Source organism: Schistocerca piceifrons, chromosome X, assembly GCF_021461385.2.
Source record: "Schistocerca piceifrons isolate TAMUIC-IGC-003096 chromosome X, iqSchPice1.1, whole genome shotgun sequence".
Taxonomy (NCBI): Eukaryota; Metazoa; Arthropoda; class Insecta; order Orthoptera; family Acrididae; genus Schistocerca; species Schistocerca piceifrons.
The window spans coordinates 398551927-398574580 of record NC_060149.1 but is presented as its reverse complement, the minus strand read 5'-3'; the positions used below and the strand labels follow the sequence as shown (position 1 = coordinate 398574580).

At 43.4% G+C, this 22654-nt stretch overlaps 1 protein-coding gene across 1 annotated transcript in view; it reads right to left on the bottom strand.

Moving 5' to 3' along the window:
* Positions 1 to 16038: 16038 nt before the first annotated feature.
* Positions 16039 to 22654, bottom strand: part of LOC124722385 — a 99325-nt gene continuing 92709 nt past the window's right edge. The window contains exon 6 of the mRNA XM_047247558.1: positions 16039 to 16373. The gene's annotated coding sequence lies outside the window, so the exon portion shown is untranslated. The remainder of the gene's footprint in view (positions 16374 to 22654) is intronic.

Genomic DNA, 22654 nt, shown 5'->3' with positions numbered 1-22654 from the left:
ACATGGTCACCCGGCGACGAACATATGTCTCCCAACGAGAGATCTCACCTCTGCTTGCACCCCGTCGATCCCATCAATGTTAAGTCCTCGAGGGTGTTCTTTAAGTTTTGGAAACAGACGAAAATCGGATGGAGCCACTACGGGACCCTATGAAGGATGACCGATGAAAATGAACCCAAGACATCGGATTGTTGCAGACGTTGCAGTGCTCGTGTGTGGCCTGGCATTGTCATGCGAAAGGAGAGGAGGAGGACGAACTCTTCGAATTCGTGCTTTCAGTTTTCTCATGCATCAACATAGTTACGTTACGTACCGTACCGCCATGTTACACGCTACAATTCAAAACCCTCTAGCGTCAAAGGATTGCAACTTTCGTCAGCGGAGCGGGAAAGTCGACCTAGAAATGAAGGGCTTATTTCAATAATAGTACAAGTCCATTTTTGTTCATTTTAAGATACAGAGTTCTAAAGTTGGATGAGAGATGAAAAATCTGCAGTTGAGATACAGAAATACTCAAGCATATGGCTTCTTGCTAGAGATGAACCTTTCTTTCTGTTTGTTTGGATCGTTAATGTCAGAAGCACTATAATCAGAAAAGTGGAGGTAATGAACTTGTACCGCTATTGAAATGAGCCCTTCAAATATGCATGTCACGTAATACCTCAAATGGTATTGATAACAGAACAAAAAATTCGTGGCAATACTTTGTAGTATGTCCTTGTATAATGCTGCATTTTCTGGGTTTGTTACAATTAATACAGGTACTGTGACAGAAACCTGCTGAATCTCTACCTCAGCTGCACATCCCATTGAGGCTAAAGTCAAGCTCATTACGAATAGTGGGATCTGGTGAATATGGTGGAAGGACTCTACGAAACTGCACTAGCTGGTACACTTACATTCTCATGTAAACTTTCAGCCACTGCCGTAATGAATGCAAATATGAGCATGTAACGTGTATTTGGCAGAAATTTATTATCTGTAACTAACAAAGCTAACATGTAAAGGCATATTAGGTCTTTAAATGTGGAATAATAAGAACGATTGCTTTCTTATATCTGTATTGGTATTAAATAATTCCATGTGTTTTGTGTAAGACTTCCTGTAGCTGCCGTACAACGATTAAGAAGTCCCCCACTGCACTAACTGGACAGCGCAGGAACACACTACACTGAGGCGACAAAAGCCATAGGATAGCGATATGCACATATACACATGGTGCTATTGTCGCATGTACAAGATATACGAGTAAAAGAGCAGTGCATTGGCGGAGCTATCATTTCTATTCAGGTGGTTCATATGAAAAGGTTTCCGACGGGATTATGATCGCACGAAGGGAATTAACAGACTTCGAATGCGGAGTGGTAATTGGAGTTAGACTCATTGGACATTTCATTTCGGAAACCATTAGGAAATTCAGTATGATGTGTTGGCAGAAAAGCCAACACCGTGTTGCTAGAGGAGGCCGAAATGCACGCGTTTAAGTTCACGCAAACTGGCGTGAGGCCTGGAACAGGACAATGTAATCAATATAGCCAATAAGGTATGTTGCTGCTAGAATACTTAACTTTAATCCATAATTGGTGTACATCGCTCTTGACGGTACATGTTTTACAATCTCAGTATTAACTGGTAATGGCGCCTTCCTAGGTCGTAGCAAATGACGTAGCTGAAGGCTATGCTAACTATCGTCTCGGCAAATGATAGCGTATTTTGTCAGTATAGCATCGCTAGCAGAGTCGGCTGTACAACTGGGGCGAGTGCTAGGAAGTCTCTCTAGACCTGCCGTGTGGCGGCGCTCGGTCTGCAATCACTGACAGTGGCGACACGCGGGTCCGACGTATACTAATGGACCACGGCCGATTTAAAGGCTACCACCTAGCAAGTGTGGTGTCTGGCGGTGACATCACACAGTATTCCACAGTCTAAAGAGTGTGCCGAGAATACCAGACTTCAGGCATTACCTATCACAATGAGCAACACAGTGGCCTTCACTTAACGACCGAGAGCAGGGGCGTTTGTTTTGTGTTGTCAGTGCTAGCAGACAAGCAGCTCTGTGTGGAATAGTGCTGCGAAATTTTTCGTTGATGGGCTATGGCAGTAGACGACCAACGCCAGTGCCCATTTGCTAACAGCACAACATCGCCTGCAGCGCCTCTCCTGGGCTCGTGGTTGGACCATAGACGACTGGAAAACCGTGGCCCGATCAGATGAGTCCAGACTTTAGTTGGTAAAAGCTAATGGTAGGGTTCGAGTGTGGCGCTGACGCTACGAAGTCATGGACCCAAGTTGTCAGCAAGGCACTGTGCAAGATGATGATGGCTCAATAATGGTATGGGCTGTGTTTACATGGAATTGACTGATTCCTCTGGTCCAGTTGAACCGATTATTAACTAGATATGGTTAAGTTCAGCTAGTTGGAGACCATTTGCAGCCATTTGTGGACTTCATGTGCCCAAAAAACGATGCGCGATGTCACTGGGCCACAATTGTTCGCATTCGGGTTGAAAAACATGGTGGACAATTCGAGCGAATGATTTGGCCATCCAGATCGCCAGACATGCATCCCATCGAACATTTACGGTACATAACCGAGACGTCAGTTCGTGCACGAAATTCTGCACCGCAACACTTTCGTAATCATCGACAGATATAGAGGCAGCATGTCTCAGTGTTTGTGCAGGGCAGATCCCATCGCTTGCTGAGTCCAAGCCACGTCGAGTTGCTGCACTACGTCAGACGAAAGGAGGTCAGACACGATATTAGGAGGTATGCAACGATTTTGTTACCTCAGAATTTTATCCAGATACTTGTGCATGTGATTCCAGTGTTGCTAAATTGCCTTTATTTTGCACTGAAAATATGCACGGGATGAAAATTTGTTACAAACATTGTTGAACAGCTAGTGTGCAAAAATCGCATATTGCAATGTGGTATCTGAGAGTATGAATTGTGGTTCACCCTGTTTTCTGTAATTGCGTAAGCACGTGCACGCACACGCACACGCACACAGAAACGCACGCACGTGCGCGCGCACACACACACACACACACACACACACACACTGAAAAGAAGAAGTTTTTTTGCTGTTAGTGTTCTTGACAATATGAGAGTCGTGTCTCACCTCACGTGTGATTAACAGAGACAGACTGTAGGCATCTAGACATAATTTCTTCTATAATGCCTATAATTGTTCTGCATACACATGTAGACTAACGCAGAGTGAAATTAATTAAGTGAAAATGAACTATTATGTAGTTAAAAATATTTCAGATGTATTACAGCTCTGTCATTAATGTGATACTGATTGACAAAGCTTTATAACTATTACTTTGAAGCTCATACGACAGTCCATCACACATTTAGAATATATATCTTCTTGCACTATAGAGGGTGAATGTTAATAAAACCGTCAAACTTTGCCGGCCGATGTGGCTGAGCGGTTCTAGGCGCTTCAGTCTGGAACCGCGCGACCGCTACGGTCGCAGGTTCGAATCCTGCCTTGGGCATGAATGTGTGTGATGTCCTTAGGTTAGTTAGGCTTAAGTAGTTCTAAGTTCTAGGGGACTGATGACCTCATAAGTTAAGTCCCATAGTGCTCAGAGCCATTTGAACCGTTTGAACTGTCAAACCTTAGGAACGGATTCCTGACTGGAAGTTGACGAAAGAAGATCCTATGAAAATTTGTCCAGAAATGGACAGTGTTAAGCAACGACGAAAGGTCGTCGCAGAGCATAGTACAGAGCTGCGTCGCATCCACATAATGGCAGATGTTCAACTCACTGCACGTAACAGGGGTAGTAGTGGTTGCCATGCAGTATATACACAATCGTTCTTTGGCTTACATCAAATGTACAGAATCATCATCGAATTTCATGGTCGCAGCTTGATTTTTTTTTAGGTAAACCATACGACTATTCCTCATCAAAACACGTCCTTTTACGGTCACGTAACTATTCTATGTACGAGGACTATTCAGAAAGTACGGAACGTTTTGGCATTAGAAAAACTAAGTACAAGAAATAAATTTTATTATATGCATGTGAAAGAACGACTGACATACTACTTTTCCACCTAGTCACTAAACAAATTGAGGGACTTATAGCGGTGGACAAGATATGAAATATCTTCGCCGTAAATTTCTGCCGCCTGAGACTTCAGCCAGTGAGTCAAGCCCGCCTGGAGTTCCGTGTCGTCATCAAAGCGCTGCGTTGCAAGCCAGTTCTTCATCATGGGAAACAAGTGGAAGTCGCTTGCTGCAAGATCGGGGATGTAGGGCGAATGAGGGAAAATTTTCCATTTGAATGAATTAAGGAGTTCTTTAGTGCTGTTTGCCGTGTGAGGTCCGGCATTGTCGTGCAAAAACAACATTTTGAACGGCAGCTTTCCTTGGCGTTTGTTTTCAACTGCTATTCTAAGCCTGTGAAAAGTTTGACAGTACCAGGCAGAATTTATGGTTGCTCCACGCTCGAGAAAATCAGTAAGAAGCACACCTTGCCTATCCCAAAACACGGTCTCCATCAGCTTCCTTGCTGACAAGGTTTGCAAACATTTTCTTAGTTATTGGGGGACCTTGTGTGCCCCCACTCCATGGACTGTAATTTTGTCTCGCAATTAACGTATTTCACCCACGTCTCGTTACCAGTTACAATTCAATCAAGTAATGAATCACCATGTTTGTGGTAGGCCTCCAGAAATGTCAACATTGCCCCCATTTGCAGTTCTTTATGGAACACTGTAAGCATTTTGGGCACCCATCGTGCACAAAATTTGTGGTAGCGTAGCTTTCGAGTGTCAATTTCAAACAACAAAGTCCGTGAAACTTGTGGAAAAGAAAGCGAAAGCTCCGTTGTTGTGAAGCGACAGTTTTCACGAACCGTTTCATCAACTTTAGCGACAAGATCGTGTCACAATGCTCGGGCGTCCACTCTTCTCTTCATCATGAAAGTTGGTTCGGCCATTTTTAAGCCGAATGCACCATTTCCGGACGGAACATCCACTCATTACGCTGTTTCCGTACACATCGCACAGTTCACGATAAATTTATGTAGGTTTTAGGTTTTTTTGCCAACAAAACCCGCATCACAGACGGCACCTCACAACTGGCGGGATTTTCGACTGCAGCGCGCATTACAAATTCGAATATAAAAAAAAACCAGACGCGCAGAGCCGTTCCTGCTGTCACGGATGGATGCCGACTGAGTTGCCTAGCACGCAATACCAAAATATGCGCGATCGGCGAGCGCCTAGCGGCGTCAGACGGAAACGTTCCCTACTTTCTACATAGTCCTCGTATTTACAGGCACACACTTAACATTTACATGTGTATACTAATGCTTATCAAAGGACAAAAGTTATCTGAGTGAATGGAAGATTACATAGAATAAACGTGAACATCTGTCACATTACTTACTGCAAACTTTGGTATCTGAATGTAGAGCAAATGGAAATTTGTCAAGGAGGAAAGTAGTATGACATGTTTTCTGAATTCGGTTATGAACTTTAATGTTTTTACGATTTTCTGTCATATACACTACTGGCCATTAAAATTGCTACGCCACGAAGATGACGTGCTACACAAGCGAAATTTAACCGACAGGAAGAAGATGCTGTGATGTGCAAATGATTAGCTTTTCAGAGCATTCACACAAGGCTGGCGTCGGTGGTGACACCTACAACGTGCTGCCATGAGGAAAGTTTCCAACCGATTTCTCATACACAAACAGCAATTGACCAGCGTTGTCTGGTGAAACGTTGTTGTGATGCCTCGTGTAAGGAGGAGAAATGCGTACCATCACGTTTCCGCCTTTGATAAAGGTCGGATTGTAGCCTATCACGATTGCGGTTTATCGTATCGCGACATTGCCGCTCGTGTTGGTCGAGATTCAATGACTGTTAGCAGAATATGGAATAGATGGGTTCCGGAGGGTAATACGGAAAGCCGTGCTGGATCCCAAAGGCCTCGTATCACTAGCAGTCGAGATGATAGGCATCTTATCCGCATGGCTGTAACAGAACGTGCAGCCACTTCTCGATCCCTGAGTCAACAGATGGGGACGTTTGCAAGACAACAACGATCTGCACGAACAGTTTGACGACGTTTGCAGCAGCATGGACTACCAGCTCGGAGACCATGGCTGCAGTTACCCTTGACGCTGCATCAGAGACAGGAGTGCCTGCGACGGTGTACTCAACGACGAACCTGGTTGCACGAATGGCAAAACGTCATTTTTTTCGGATGAATCCAGGTTCTGTTTACAGCATCATGATGGTCGCGTTCGTGTTTGGCGACATCGCGGTGAACGAACATTGGAAGCGTGTATTTGTCATCGCCATACTGGCGTATCACCCAGCGTGATGGTATGGGATGCCACTGGTTGCACGTCTCGGTCACCTCTTGATCGCATTGACGGCCCTTTGAACAGTGGACGTTATATTTCAGATGTGTTACGACCCGTGGCTCTACCCTTCACTCGATCCCTGCGAAACCCTACATTTCAGCAGGATAATGCACGACCGCATGTTGCAGGTCCTGTACGGGCCTTTCTGGATACAGAAAATGTCCGACTGCTGCCCTGGCCAGCACATTCTCCAGATCTCTCACCAACTGAAAACGTCTGGTCAATGGTGGCCGAGCAACTGGCACGACACAATACGCCAATCACTACTCTTGATGAACTGTGGTATCGTGTTGAAGCTGCATGGGCAGCTGTACCTGTACACGCCATCCAAGCTCTGTTTGACTCAATGCCCAGGCGTATCAAGGCCGTTATTACGGCCAGTGGTGGTTGTTCTGGGTACTGATTTCTCTGGATCTATGAACCCAAATTGCGTGAAAATGTAATCACATGTCAGTTCTAGTATAATATATTTGTCCAATGAATACCCGTTTATCATCTGCATTTCTTCTTGGTCTAGCAGTTTTAATGGCCAGTAGTGTATCTGTCAACAGCTTTCTGAATACATTTGGATCAAAGTATAAAACTTTATTAAAAGATAAGTACTTTGTCAATGTATTATAAGAAGTGCTAGGCGTTTGCAGTGCTCTGCAGCTTGTTGGGAAAGTCACATTAAAGAATTTTCTTATGGATCATTTGCACGCCCAACGTGAGGCTGGGTCCAGAAAGCTGCGAAGAGACCAGATATGAATCAAAGAATACCATCCGATGCAGCTATTAATTTTTTAAGTGTGGATGTAGGAAAGGTGAGTTTAATAAATAGTAGTTTCAGTTCGTAATGCACAGAAGAATACCAGCTTCTATTTGAGAGAGTAGTGAGAAACTTTAACTCCAGCCACTGGATTATGGAGTGTGGTTTTCCTTCTTGAGTGAGTCATTCTATCTTTCCCGTTATTGAGCTCGCGGCTGTAGCATGGAACAAAGGAATTCGATGAAAGTAGCTTTTTTGTGCAGTGTTTGTTTCCTTTATTGTCTTCGCCTACTTACAGAACTGTTCTCTGTTTGGCAAGTAGGAGTATCCTCACTGTTGGAGTAATCAACTTCACTGTCTCAGTCTTCTCGCACAACCAACAATTACTGAGCGCAGTTCTTTTGAGGCATTTTTTCTGTTTCATAGAACAGGACGCACGGTACAGTATGTTACGTTCTTTGCCTTAACGATCACTTTCACAGCATTTGTCTTCTTCCTTCCGTTGCCTCTCTTTTACTTTCTGCAGTTCTAAGTTCTTTGTTATTAATATATTATGTAAAATTTAGTTCATTCGGTAATGGATAATTCTAAGGGATAAATTACACTACTGGCCATTAAAATTGCTACACCAAGAAGAAATGCAGATGATAAAAGGGTATTCTTTGGACAAATATATTATACTAGAATTGACATGTGATTACATTTTCACGCAGTTTTGGTGCATAGATCCTGAGAATTCAGTACCAAGAACAACCACCTCTGGCCGTAATAACGGCCTTCATACACCTGGGCATTGAGCCAACAGAGCTTGGATGGTGTGTACAGGTACAGCTGCCCATGCAGCTTCAACACGATACCGCAGTTCATCAAGAGTAGTGACTGGCTTATTGTGACGTGCCAGTTGCTCGACCACCATTGACCAGACGTTTTCAATTGGTGAGAGATCTGGAGAATGTGCTGGCCAGGGCAGCAGTCGAACATTTTCTGTATCCAGAAAGGCCCGTACAGGACCTGCAACATACGGTCGTGCATTATCCTGCTGAAATGTAGGGTTTCTCAGGGATCGAGTGAAGGGTAGAGCCACGGGTTGTAACACATCTGAAATGTAACGTCCACTGTTCAAAGGGCTGTCAATGCGAACAAGAGGTGACCGAGACGTGTAACCAGTGGCACCCCATACCATCACGCTGGGTGATACGCCAGTATGGCGATGACGAATACACGCTTCCAATGTGCGTTCACCGCGATGTCGCCAAACACGGACGCAACCATCATCATTCTGTAAACAGAACCTGGAATCATCCGCGAAAATGACGTTTTGCCATTCGTGCAACCAGGTTCGTCGTTGAGAACACCGTCGCAGGCGCTCCTGTATCTGATGCAGCGTCAAGGGTAACCGCGGCCATGGTCTCCGAGCTGATAGTCCATGCTGCTGCAAACGTCATCGAACTGTTCGTGCAGATGGTTGTTGTCTTGCAAACGCCCCCATGTGTTTACTCAGGGATCGAGACGTGGTTGCACGTTCTGTTACAGCCATGCGGATAAGATGCCTGTCATCTCGACTGCTAGTGCACACAAATTTTCTCAGCATGTTATAGTCTTCGGTGGAGATTTCAAATTACCAGATATAGACCGGGACACTCAGATGTTTAGGACGGGTGGTAGGGACAGAGCATCGACTGACATTATACTGAGTGCACATCCGAAAATTACCTCGAGCAATTAAACAGAGAACCGACTCGTGGAGATAACATCTTGGACCTACTGATAACAAACAGACCCGAACTTTTCGACTCTGTAAGTGCAGAACAGGGAATCAGTGATCATAAAGCCGTTGCAGCATCCCTGAATATGGAAGTTAATAGGAATATAAAAAAATGGAGGAAGGTTTATCTGTTTAGCAAGAGTAATAGAAGGCAGATTTCACACTACCTAACAGATCAAAACGAAAATTTCTGTTCCGACACTGACAGTGTTGAGTGTTTATGGAAAAAGTTCAAGGGAATTGTAAAATGCGTTTTAGACAGGTACGTGCCGAGTAAAACTGTGAGGGACGGGAAAAACCCACCGTGGTTCAACAACAAAGTTAGGAAACTACTGCGAAAGCAAAGAGAGCTTCACTCCAAGTTTAAACGCAGCCAAACCCTCTCAGACAAAAAGAAGAAGCTAAACGATGTCAAAGTTAGCGTAAGGAGGGCTATGCGGGAAGCGTTCAGTGAATTCGAAAGTAAAATTCTATGTACCGACTTGACAGAAAATCCTAGGAAGTTCTGGTCTTACGTTAAATCAGTAAGTGGCTCGAAACAGCATATCCAGACACTCCGGGATGATGGCATTGAAACAGAGGATGACACGCGTAAAGCTGAAATACTAAACACCTTTTTCCAAAGCTGTTTCACAGAGGAAGACCGCACTGCAGTTCCTTCTCTAAATCCTCTCACAAACGAAAAAATGGCTGACATCGAAATAAGTGTCCAAGGAATTGAAAAGCAACTGAAATCACTCAACAGAGGAAAGTCCACTGGACCTGACGGGATACCAACTCGATTCTACACAGAGTACGCGAAAGAACTTGCCCCCCTTCTAACAGCCGTGTACCGCAAGTCTCTAGAGGAACGGTGGCTTCCAAATGATTGGAAAAGAGCTCAGGTAGTCCCAGTCTTCAAGAAGGGTCGTCGAGCAGATGCGCAAAACTATAGACCTATATCTCTGACGTCGATCTGTTGTAGAATATTAGAACATGTTTTTTGCTCGCGTATCATGTCGCTTTTGGAAACCGAGAATCTACTGTGTAGGAATCAACATGGATTCCGGAAACAGCGATCGCGTGACACCCAACTCGCTTTATTTGTTCATGAGACCCAGAAAATATTAGATACAGGCTCCCAGGTAGATGCTATTTTCCTTGACTTCCGGAAGGCGTTCGATACGATTCCGCACTGTCGCCTGGTAAACAAAGTAAGAGCCTACGGAATATCAGACCAGGTGTGTGGCTGGATTGAAGAGTTTTTAGCAAAAAGAACACAGCATTTTCTTATCAATGGAGAGACGTCTACAGACGTTAAGGTAACCTCTGGCGTGCCACAGGGGAGTGTTATGGGACCATTGCTTTTCGCAATATATATAAGTGACCTAGTAGATAGTGTCGGAAGTTCCATTCGGCTTTTCGCGGATGATGCTGTAGTATACAGAGGAGTTGCAGCATTAGAAAGTTGTAGCGAAATGCAGGAAGATCTGCAGCGATAGGCACTTGGTGCAGGGAGTGGCAATTGACCCTTAACATAGATAAATGTAATGCATTGCGAATACATAGAAAGTAGGATCCTTTATTGTATGATTATATGATAGCGGAACAAACACTGATAGCAGTTTCTTCTGTAAAATATCTGGGAGTATGCGTGCGGAACGATTTGATGTGGAATGATCACATAAAATTAATTGTTGGTAAGGCGGGTACCAGGTTGAGATTCATTGGGAGAGTCCTTAGAAAATGTAGTCCATCAACAAAGGAGGTGGCTTACAAAACACTCGTTCGACCTATACTTGAGTATTGCCCATCAGTGTGGGATCCGTATCAGATCGGGTTGACAGAGGAGATAGAGAAGATCCAAAGAGGAGCGGCGCGTTTCGTCACAGGGTTAGTTGGTAACCGTGATAGCGTTACGGAGATGTTTAGCAAACTCAAGTGGCAGACTCTGCAAGAGAGGCGCTCTGCATTGCGGTGTAGCTTGCTAGCCAGGTTTCGAGAGGGTGCATTTCTGGATGAGGTATCGAATATACTGCTTCCCACTACTTATACCTCTCGAGGAGATCACGAATGTAAAATTAGAGAGATTCGAGCGCGCACGGAGGCTTTCAGACAGTCGTTCTTCCCGCGAACCATACGCGACTGGAACAGAAAAGGGAGGTAACGACAGTGGCACGTCAAGTTCCCTCCGCCACACACCGTTGGGTGGCTTGCGGAGTTTAAATGTAGATGTAGATATAGTGATACGAGGCCGTTGGGATCCAGCACGGTGGTCCGTATTACCCTCCTGAACCCACCGATTCCATATTCTGCTAACAGTCTTTAGATGTCGACCAACGCGAGCAGCAATGTCGCGATACGATAAACCACAATCGCGATAGGTTACAATCCGACCTTTATCGAAGTCGGAAACGTGACGGTACGCATTTCTCCTCCTTACACGAAGCATCACAACAACGTTTCACCGGGCAACGCCGGCCATCTGCTGTTTGTGTATGAGAAATCGGTTGGAAACTTTCCTCATGTCAGCACGTTGTAGGTGTCGCCACCGGCACCAACCTTGTGAGAATACTCTGAAAAGCTAATCATTTTGCATATCACAGCATCTTCTTCCTGTCGGTTAAATTTCGCGTCTATAGCACGTCATTTTCGTGGTGTAGCAATTTTAATGGCCAGTAGCGTAGTAACTCTTAGACTGAAGAAGAAACACATTAAGAGTAACTCTCACTGCCGGAATGTCCGTCCACTGGCACGTAACAAGATCACAAGTATATATCAAACCGCGTCCACAACAGCCGTGCCTCGCCCGGGGAAGAGATTCGGTGCAGCGCGGCGCATCTGGAGTGGGCGTCAAACCGCTCAGCTCTGCGCAATAACACACAAGTTCCACTAAATGTCCGTACATCAGAGGAAATGTTTCGCTCGTGTGCGCCCTGTTTGTGCGGCTTTTCTCGTTTACCATTTTTATTGACGCGCGCCCGCGCGCGCACACTGGAACATTGCTGCGCACCTGCGAACACTCAGCCCCATTCTGCGCAGTTCTGCCTGGATCTGTGCCGTTCTGCACTGCTCTGTACAGCGCGTTTTTGTTTGACGCGGAATGGGGTAGAGTATTCATTCATAGGTGCCAAGCAATGTTCCTTTGTACGCACGCGCGCGTCAGTAAAAATGGAAAATGAGGAAGCTGTCCAGACAGAGTATGCACAAACGAACCAAGGAAAGGCTACTAACCCACATCATTATAGGTAGGTATCATTTTCCACAAAAGTTTATGTATACCCACACAGTTGTTTTGAAGGAACACATATCTTGGATATGGGAGCTCTTCTGGTGTCAGCTACAGCAAACCTGTAAAACGTACCAACAGTACGCGGAACTCATTCCTTGTTGTGCAGAATAACGCAGAATGGTGTGGTTTGACATCAGCACCCGACGTGCCGCAGTGTTCAAAAATGGTTCAAATGACTCTGAGCACTATGGGACTTAACATCTGAGGTCATCAGTTCCTTAGAACTTAGAACTACTTAAACTTAACTAACCCAAGGACATCACACACATCCATGCCCGAGGCAGGATTCGAACCTGCGACCGTAGCAGTCGCGCGCTTCCGGACTGAAGCGCCTAGAACCGCTCGACCACCGCGGCCGGCTGCCACAGCGGAACGTCTTACCTGGGTGTTGTGTGATGAAGTGCGGCGCGGCCGCTGTCGACGCGGCTTATGAATGGAACAAAATTGAGTTTTTCTTATTATACAAAATGTTTGAAAATAAAATATGTAAAAAAAGTGGTCCGTTAAGTTAACGGTAAATAAATTAAGGTAGCAAAATACAGGGTAATTTTTTCCCCCTTGTACATACTATAGGGATTGATCGGTGAGAGGATACAGAACAAGTAAGGTCTAATGAATTTACGTCCGGAAATGCATGGGTTCCATGGTAGTGACCATGTATACAGTCATTCATTGTTACAGAGACTGCGTTCTAATACGCGCTGGACCATACAGCCACGGTTACAGTATGTGTTGAAAATGGTTTCCATGTGTCTCAATGCATGCGTGTGCGGGCCGTAGCATGTTCTGTCTAGGAGTGCAGTATTCTGCTGCATCCATTTTCAATAAGCTACCACAAGAACTCGAAAATCTTAGCAGTAGCCCAAACTCTTTTAAGTCTAAACTGAAGAGTTTCCTCATGGCTCACTTCTTCTATTCTGTTGAGGAGCTCCCGGAAGAGCTAAAAAATTAAGCAAATTCCAGTGTTACATTGTTGATTTTCTTCATTTAAACTTACGACTTGTCACCTGAATATGTTTTTTTATATTTCATTTTATCTGTTTCTAATATCGTGTTATAATTTCATGTATCGACTCGTTCCATGACCATGGAGACTTCTCCTTAATTTGGTCCCACGGAACAATAAATAAATAAATAAATAAATAACATATTCACATCAACGAGGCTTCATCCGAACAATGTCAAAGGCAGCATGAATACGCTGCTCCAGTGTCTTCACGTCTGGAAGGCGCTCTGCATACACGATACTTTTGAGATGGCCCCATAACCAGAAATCGTACTGGTTGAGATCCGATAAACGAGCAGGCCATGCAGTGGACCCCCACGTCCGATCCATCGACGACGGAAGACGCGACTGAGATGCGTCCGGACGTTAACGGCGAAGTGGGCTGGAGCACCATCATGAAGCAGCTACATAGCCCTTCGAACCATCAGTGGGACTTCTTACAGCAGGGGAGGCAAAGTCACCCGCAAGAACCGCCGACAATTCCGGCCTGTTAGGCGACGTGGAAGGAAGACTGGTTCCAAAATACGGTCGCCAATAATCAGAGCCCACACATTCCGGCTGCTAACGATTTGCTGTAACCATACCGTGGGGGGTCTGCATACTTTCCCAAAGATGACTATCATGAAAGTTGAAGATACCACGCTGCATAAATGTGTCTGCATCTGTGGATAGGATGGATCACACAGATCCCAGAACCGTGGTTGCCTGATGGAAAAAAGGGGGGGGGGGGGACAAAACTGCTCCCGATGTGCAAAATCTGTCGCTAGTAAGCCCTGCACACGCTTAAGTGACAACGGAAGTGACAATTGTCATGGAGAATGTTCCACACGGTCGTCTGGCTCATTCTGTACTGACGAACCAACTGCCTGGTACTGAACGGCGGTCGCCTTCCAGTGTGTTACATTTTTCTCCAAGTCTGATGTCCGAACATTTCGGGCACGTCCTTCATGATTTCCTGCTTCCTGAAAAAACCCTGTTGTTGACGGGAATAGGTCACCTGATACAACCTTGCTGCCTGCCGCCCATTACCATTTCCCTTTCCATAAGTAAACACCATGTCGGCAAGCCCTCGATTCGAATACGGAACCATTGTGTACGACGCTGTATCACATCCACTACAAGGTGAGTCAGCTGGAGAATTGAATCGGACACAACATTACCAATTAATATGGCAGAAGAGGGCTCTAGGGCATGACGTATCAGGAACACTGCCACTCTCTAGGAGGAAATCACGCATACCGTAACTGTGGCTGCTTGGCACAGCACGTATTAGACAGCAGTCTCTGTACGAAGTATGATTGAATAAATGGTCGCTAGCATGGAAACCATGCATTTCCGGATACAAGTTCATTAGATCTTTTTTGTTCCATATCCTCTCATCAATCAATCCCTAGAGTTTGTACACGGTGGAAAAAAATCACCCTATATATCTTTATTCTCATATCAAAAGCGTCGAAGAGTATGTCATGCCATTTTATAGTGTTGGAAAGCGGTATAGCTTGCATGAGGAAGCTAAGTGGGTTATTTTAATTTATGTCGTTTGTTTAATAACAAAGGGCGTTTCTGATGGTATCATATATTCGTATTCGAAACAAGATCCAGTGGATCTCAAGCTTCTGAAGGCTTATATAGTGGTTATTCATATATTTCAAGGGTGGCATACCCAAAGGGAATTAGCAACTACGATGTTACATAGTGAACAATACGTCAGAAGTCATTGGAACACTGTAATACAATACCAGTTTCATTTTACGTACATAATCATTTCAGATGCTTGTTTGTAAATTTTAAAGATACATCAAGCGAATTCAAATAGAAGCCCCTGCAGTAGTGTATATACATACGTTTCCACCAGGTATCTTGGTATATCATTAAATGTACAAGCATAAGAAATGATGATGAACTGACGTTTTCCTGCGAATAATAAACGGCTGTTTCTTGCAGTTATTGATCAACCAAACGAAACATCGGTACCCAAACGACAATAAAAATGTCACTGAAACGTCATTGTGAAATGTTTTCCTATCAATTAAGCTTTGCACCTAATATTCAAATGTAACTCGACTTCTCCGTACCCTCATACGTTATATTTAAACCAGAAGAAATTTGGAAACACTAGTGCTATCTTAATAGAATCTGACAGTGTTGCAAATACAAATAAGGTTATACTTTGATTGAAGCAATGCTAGATAATTCCCCACGAAACAACAAAATAATAAAGGCTACAACCACTGGTCGTTTACAACTTTCACGAAGCTGACATTTGGTTTGCTGTCTTTTAATCACTTAATTAAAACTCCGCATTTGCACTCCGATGATGAATAACTGGAGGACGTACAACGTCACAACTTCTATTTTGGGAAGTATGACTCTGTAAGCACTGACAGTGCTAACATATACCGTTTCAAACAAATGTTTAGCATTCTGCCAAATAAACAGGCATTTATGACACTTGTGGATCTGCTCATGGTCTGTTCCATTTAATTGCTAATTCAGTGATTTGTGATAATGTAGTCTTTAGATTCATTAATCTTCACACATCGACTGCACACTAAAAAGAGTATTCAGATAAATGGTCTTGATGGATGGTAAAACACACGTATCTTCATAACTGAAAATAAGTATCATTCGACTGTCGATATCCGAACTACGGTACTTACGTTGCAAGAATAACTTGTCCCTGGTCTGCATCAGTTACTGAAGCTGAAAGACTGTTAAGTTCATTGGGAAGAATAAAGAGTGGTCTATGATCCACACTGACGCAAAATAGATTATTTTATTAAGTGGTAATTGCTACGGACTCTAATGAATGTTGTAATTCACAAATTTGCCAAAAAAATGCAGAGGTTTGTTATTATTTTTTCTATTATATCAAATAGTTATAATTTTCAATGTTTCCATTATAATATAAAACACTGAAATATACATTTTTAAAATGCTTTAACATACAAATTAACCATCACATTCTTTAAAATATTTGTTAGAAAACACCATTACATGTTTATAATAGTTTTTAATAAACCATATATGCGGCTACATATACCACTACGGAAAGACTACTGACCCACATCATTATAGGTAGGTATCATTTTCTACAAAAGTTTATGTATTACCCACAAAGTTGTTTTGAAGGAACACATATCTTGGATATGGGAGCTCTTCTGGTGTCAGCTACAGCAAACCTGTAAAACGGAGCAGTAACATCTCTTGAGTTTTGTTTTTCTTGGTTGGGAGCAACATACAGAAATTTAAATATTCAGGAATCTATAAGGAATACAAAGTTTGTAGAAACTGCAAGACATGAATAACTAATAACACTTAGTGTTTTATGTAGTTGCAGTGCATTTATAGACTGCTCTATTTTGGTTATCGTATTGTTTTAAAAATGAAGTAAGTAGTTTTTTACCACCATTAAATAACTATAACAGCTCACAAGTTTTCTGCATTGAGAAATAATGCAAAACTGTGATAATTTTCACATCATTTATACCACAAATTCCAGTTCCATGTAGTAATGCTAAATGCGTATCATACTAATTACAGTAGGATGTCACATATGCTAGTTACACTATTGAAAAACGCCTTTATTTTTGTGATGTTCAATGTTGTGTTGTATAAGAAGTTCCTTATAGACTTTGAAACAATCATGAAACCGCTGTCTCTAATTTAAATAACGGTAGCGCCTATTACATCACAGTTAAATGCTGAGCACCATCATCTATCAATCTGAATTTCATTTTAATGTTATCATAAAGCGATACTTTTGTGTTAATTTAATTAATGAACAAGCATAGAACTTATTTTTTATGGCATAAGCTAATACTTTTCAAATATGACTGTAAAAATTTTCCAGAGCACATACTATTTTAATTTACAGATCACTACATTTACAGTCTGTTGCAGTAATTTGATTAGAAGTGTGAATGTCCTAAACTGAAGTTTTTTTGTGATTGACATTGATAACTTCTAATTAACAGTTTGGTACCCTTATGTTGCTTAGTCCTCATGTTGCATATGTGTTAAATCCAACTTTTGTTTTTTTTCTAGCTCAGGCAATTTCCTAAACGTACTGTCCCTGATTGTAGCGCTCACTTCACACCATGTAATCTCTGTGCATCACTTGTTTTTGCTTCTGCAAGCACCCAGTAGGTTTCAGAATCTGACTGAAGAAAGCTGTTGATCGCAGTGACAGCATGACTTCGTGAAATAAAGGCAACTTCTGCGTATTTTTAGTAGTTTTGAACTATAATGCGTGTATAATATGTTGTAATATGGTAATATACCCTACGCTGTAGAATAAATGATTGTTTACTTCCTCGAAACAATACTGCGATTCATTTTTTACGATGTAGCTGTGAGTCTACATTCGGTAACGACGTACGCTTTCACATTCATAAGAGTGAATACAGGACGAAAAAGACAGCGACGAAGAAGAAAAGGAAAGTATTGACAAACTTGATGCATTTCCAATTATTAACGCCCCAGAACACTAAAGCCTGAGCCATCACCAACAGCAAACATGTTCCATGCCACGCATTTAACTAGGCTGATGAATAAAACCCATAAACGTTGTTTACGATGTGGGTTGCTTTGGTGAAAGGGTTTCACATTTGTGCATTGCACTAATTGCGAACTAAACCTTTGTGTCGCAGAAAAAAAGTAACTAATTTCTGCAATTCCATGAAAAATAGCAGAGTCGGTTACATGCGTATGGACTTCAAAAAGTAAGTTACGCTTGTCATCCCACCCTAAGATCATTGCGCAACAAGAGTGGAGCATTATCGGAACATAGTACTGGTGTCCTGCAGACACAGTCTGCTGCGGTAAGGATGACAAGTGCTTGACAGTGTGAAAGAACTGGTGCGGTATCTGGAAATGTAGTCTGTTGTGGAAGTACTCGGGAAAGTACGATTCTTGAGGGCAAAACGTGTAACTTGTACATACACTTATCAGCCAGAATATTATGACCTTCCACCTAATAGCCGGTATGTCTAGCTTTGGCTCGGATAACAGTGGCGACGCGCCGTGGCGTGGAAGTAATGAGGCCTTGCTACGTCGCTGGAGGGAGTTGGCACTACTTCTGCATGCACAAGTCACCTAGTTCACATAAATTCCGGGGAGGGGGTGTTGAGTTCTGACGCCACGTTCAATCACATCCCAGATGTGTTCGATCGAGTTCAGCTCTGGCGAGATGGGAGACAGTCACATCAATCGGAACTGTGTTCCTCGAACCACTCCATCACGCTCCTGGCCTTGTGACATCACGTATTGTCTTGAGAAATGCCACTGCCGTCGGGAAACGTGATCGTCACGAAGGAGCCTATGCGGTCTGCAACCAGTGTACGATACTCCTTGGCCGTCGTGGTGACTTGCACGAGCTCCACTGGACCTGTGGATACCCACATGAATGTTCCACAGAGCACCGCGGAGCCGCCGCTAGCTTGTCTCCGTTCCGCAATACAGGTTTCAAGGAGCTGTATCCCTGGAAGATGACGGATTCGCGCCTTCCCATCGACATGCTGAAGTTGCCGATGTCGTGGTGTTAACATTGGCGCATGCATGGTCGACGGCCGCGGAGGCTCGTCGTCAGCAGTGTTTCGTGCAATGTGTGATCAGAGACACATGTACTCTGCCCAGCATTAAAGTCTGGTGTTAGTTCTGTCACACATCGCCACCATCGCCACCTGTCCTGTTTTCTCAGTCTGCCCAGCCTACGACGTCCGACATCTGTAATGAGGGGTGGCCGCCCAGCCCCACGACGTCTGGACGTGGTTTCACTTTGGTTTCTATACGAGTTGAAGACCACAGCACTCCTCGAACACCCGACAAGTCCTGCAGTTTTCGAAATGCTCGTGCCGAGCCTCCGGTAAATCACAATATGCTGTCGGTCAGATTCAGATACATCGCGCGCCTTTCCCATTTACACACGGACAGCGCGCTCATTGATACTACATACGCCGTGCGTGTGTCTGACTAGCAGTCATTCCTCGCCAGGTGACGCTCCTATCGCCTGGATGGATTTAAATCGATAGCAGGTTGGTGGTCATAATTTTCTGACTGATCAGTGCAGATTCACAGTGAAATTCTGGAGGTATATGGACCAAATGCAATGTCGCGTCCAGTGGTAGTGAAATGGTGTCAACAATTTGACCAGTGCCGCACAGACGTGGGTGGTGATGATGAGAAATTCCAGGTCCTGCACATGCGGTTTCCATCTTTTCAGCAAGCTGGATGAACGTCTTGGGTAGAAAGAGATTGTCCAGTGATGAGGATGTTCACACACCAGTTATCAAATGGATCAGTGACTACGCAGTGGATTTCTATCGTCGAAGAATTGAACGATTGGTACAACATTCCGTCTGTTGTGTGCAGACACTTGGTGACCACGTTGAAAACTATAGTCGTTAATCTGTGTCACTTTGGAGCATAGTGCAACATTCGATAAAAATTACCTGTCACGCTAGAATAACGTGCAATCTGCTTTTTGAGCTATCCTCGCATATAAAATTTTCTGATTGTTACGGACTTGTTGTAGATGAGACTACCTATTACTGTAAGGTACACACAACTCTGTAAAATCAAATAGACTGTTTGTTTAGACAGACCTTACAAACCTAAATGTAGATGTTTCTATCCGTCTCATTCTAAGGATACTTGAAATATAGTCCAGTATTTGTAGAATAAAAATCGAGTATACTTTAAGAAAGAGTGTTAAGCACCATATAACGCACAAGAAAATCTTTTACAGTGGTTTTAGTGATTTAATGACAATGAACGCCACACACAAAACCCTAAATAACATGTTGTCGGACTTCCAGCTGCATCAAATGGTTATACATCCATGAGATTTCGGCCAACTGCTTCTCAGCCATTGTTAAGTGGTAATTGACTGCTTTGTGGTTGCAGACCTCGTCTTTACATGGAAATGGTACCGGCTGTGACGTCAACGCTGCCTAGGCCGTCGTCATATTAAAGAATTTTTATTTATTTATTTCGTCTCTGCTGTGCTCGCCCTCTCGATGACCCAGTTCCACATTGTACTCTTCTGGAAACCGGCGTGATGGTGTTATTTGATAGCCTGATCTCCGTAGCTGCAATATTACCCCGTAGCAGAAACCCTAGCCTTCGTGACGATAGAGGTCTCACGGTATGTAGTGTCCATTTCCCAATAAGTGTTTAGCTGTCGCCTTTTTATCTGCGTAGCACAGGCGCAGACATCTCTCACGTTCAGTTCGGCGTTGTTCTATGGTGCTTTTGGTCTGCCCTGTCCGCACTCGTAAGGAATTTTTTAAATGCCGAGAGCTCTAGTTACGTTATCTTTTCCAATCCACATGGGTTGGTGTATTTTAGCTGGAGGCCTGAAAAGCAACATGCGTGTCTGTTTCTTCAGCAGATACCTAATCCATCGCCACAGAATACAGTATGGGAAAACCGGAAGTCTTTTACTCTCCTCCAAGGCGTTGTTCTGCTCCGGAAAACTCCCGAAATTCCAAAGACGATTTGTTTTCACAGCTATATCGACGATGCTTTGGTCGTCTGGCCGTATGGACGTGAAAAACTTGGGGGAGTTCATTGAACACCTCAGCAGCATGCATGAACTCATCAAGATCACGATGGAGGTTTAAAAAGACGGTATCGTGACCTTCCTTGATTTTTTTCATCCACTGAAATCCCTACTGGCGGATCAGCCACAACATATACAGAAAATCAAATCATACGGTCCGGAATCTGCACGGTTTCAGCCACCACCACGCTACTCAATAGCGCACTGTTCAATGAACCATGGTTCATCGAGAGGGATCCGATTTGTCTCCGAAATTTTGCCACAAGACCTGAACCAACTGCAAAAGGTTTTCTGTGAGAATAACTACAACAACAAACGCATATCACCCGCAATTTTAGGAGGTAACCTCAAGATATACGAAATATATGAGACAAGCCAAATACCCTCAGACCAGAAGAAAAATTCAATAATTCCAGTTCCAAAGAAGGCAGGCGCTGACAGGTGTAGATATCAATGTAACAAGTCATGATTGCAAAATGCTGAAACCAATTACTTAAAGGAGAGTAGGAAAACCTAGAAGTCATCCTCGGCGAACAACAGTTTGGGTTCCAGAGAAACGTAGGAACATTAAAGGCAGTGCTGACCGCATCCACTTATCTTAGGCGATAGGTTAAAGAAGGGCAAACCTACGTTTATAGCATTTGCAGATTTAGAATAAACTTTCGACAATGTTGACTGAAATGTTCTCTTTGAAATTCTGTAGATAGCAAGGACAAAATGCAGGAATGAAAAAGTTATTTGAAACTTCAACAGAAAACACGCTGCAGTTATAAGAGTTGAAAATAGTTAAGTGGGAGATACGACGACGTTGTAGCTTCTTCCCAACGTTATTAAATCTGTAAATCGAGTAAGCAGTGAAGGAAACCAAACAGAAATTTGGAAGAGGGATTAAGTTCAAGGAGAAGAAACAAAAGCTTGTTTTCTCTCAGACATAGCAAAGAACTTCGAAGAGGAGCTGCACAGAATGGGTCATTTCTTGAAGACGGATTATAAGATGAACATCAACAAGAGTAAAACAAGGATAATGAACAGTAGACGCACTAAATCGGATGATGCTAAAGGCATTAGATTAGGAGATGAGACACTAAAATTAGTAGATGAGTTCACCTGTTTGCGCAAAATAACTGGTAATGGCAGAAGCAGACGGGATATGAAATGCAGACTAACAACAGAAAGAAAGCATTTCCGATAAATAGGAGTTTGTCTACATTTAATATAAATGTTTTTTCCTAGAGGTATTTGTCTGGAGTGTAGCCTTGAACTGAAGTGAAACTTGGACGATACGCAGTTAAGGCAAGAAGCGAATAAAAAATTTGAATTGTACAGCAGAAGAATGTTGAAGATTTGATGAGTAGTTCGAATAATTGGTGCTGAGGTACTTAATCGAACAGGGGAAAAAAAAAGAAATTTACGCCACAACTTGAGTAAAAGCAGGGCCCGATTGATAGGACACATCCTGAGGCATCTAGGCGTTGTCAATTCGGTAGTTAAGAGAAGTATGGTGGGTTTAGATGGTAAGGAGGTTCAAGCGGATGTAGGTTCCAGTAATTAAGCATTGACGAGGAGCTTTTTCACAGTGTAGACTAGCGTGAAGAGCTACATCAAACCAAGGAAGTGGCCGACGGAGGTTTCCAGGAGGTCCGGACTTCCCACCCCTGCTCCCTCCCCCTCCAGTCACCTACATGAAATTGACCGTTAAAGCACGCAACCTTAAGAGGAAAATGCACTGACGAAACAAGAAACCCAAATAAATTAAGTCATTAAAAACGTCCCACACACTGCCCCGTAATACACACTAAAATAAAGAATAACAAATTTTCCCCCCAATCTTAAGAGGAAGGAAATGCCTAACGGTAAACCCTTCATTCGATAGCTGTCCTCAGCATGAAGAAGTGGAAG